This window comes from Chrysochloris asiatica, unplaced genomic scaffold, assembly GCF_000296735.1.
Source record: "Chrysochloris asiatica unplaced genomic scaffold, ChrAsi1.0 scaffold00027, whole genome shotgun sequence".
NCBI classification, from domain to species: Eukaryota; Metazoa; Chordata; class Mammalia; order Afrosoricida; family Chrysochloridae; genus Chrysochloris; species Chrysochloris asiatica.
Genome location: NW_006408545.1, coordinates 12,636,413 through 12,637,559, shown reverse-complemented (window position 1 = coordinate 12,637,559; position 1,147 = coordinate 12,636,413).

Genomic DNA, 1,147 nt, shown 5'->3' with positions numbered 1-1,147 from the left:
TAAGTTTTTATTGTGGATTGAGTGAAAGTTTACAGGGCAGATCATCAGTTTTACATTCAACAAATCATACAACTTGTTTCATCACAATGATTGCATTCTCTTCCATGTACCATCAGTTAACAGTATTTCTCTCTATTCCCTTTAGCTTTAAAAAAATAAAATAAAAAACATTCAGGCATATGTAAGAACTTACACCACCAAAGGGCACATTCTGCAAATCTGCCTCATGGCCACCATCTCTTAGTGCCATTCTTCCCATGAATTTAGAGTCCTCAGCCGCTCCCCGTCTCCATGTCCCCATCTCTACCTCTGTCTCAGGTGTCTATGCTTCTCTGGGTACGTTCCCTCATTCTGCTTCTATTCCTTTTCCTTGATGGTCCTAGGATCCTTTGTTTCTGGATTGTATGATTAACTGCTTCCCTATTTTCGAAACAAAATTTCTGCCTTTATAATTGTGACAGTCGCAATTAGTCATGATAACAATTACTCACTACTGAATCATAGGAATCTTATCCCCATCTCTTTTAACCAGACCCATCTAGACAAGATGAAAACTATTCAGTGGGGATTCTTTCTTCCCCCACACACTCTTAAATTAAACTCCCTCTTGACACCTTATAAGCCAGTCACTTTGTGCCTTTATCTCCCCCTCATTTTATGTAGCCATTGTCTAAGTTGGCCATCCGTATCTACCCTGTGTACAGAGGGAATAGCATTGATACTTGATTTGAAGACTCCTTCCTCTGTTGGTATTTAGAGTTATTACCTCCATGAGTGTAGATCAGGTTCATCAAATTGTAGCAATTTACCTTTGTTTCCTTTATCAAAAATTGTTTTTGTTTTTGTTTTTTTATCTTCCCCTAGTCAAGTTCTGATTATCAAGCCATCAAAGCTAGGCCAAATGGGTACTGTCTGCAAAGTTTGGGTGTTCTTGTGCCTCTCCCCCCACCTTCACTTTGTATCAGCTGGATGCTTCACTCTCAGCTCTGGCCCTCTATGACTTTTGTCCTTGTTCATGGGCTCAGGTGTCCCCAGGTCTCACCACACATTGGACCAACAGCCCTTCCTCTTCTCTCTCTCAGCTCCATGTCAACAGGAGTCAATGGACAGTGGTTGAACTCAGTCCATTTCTTTATTGCCGCCTTTC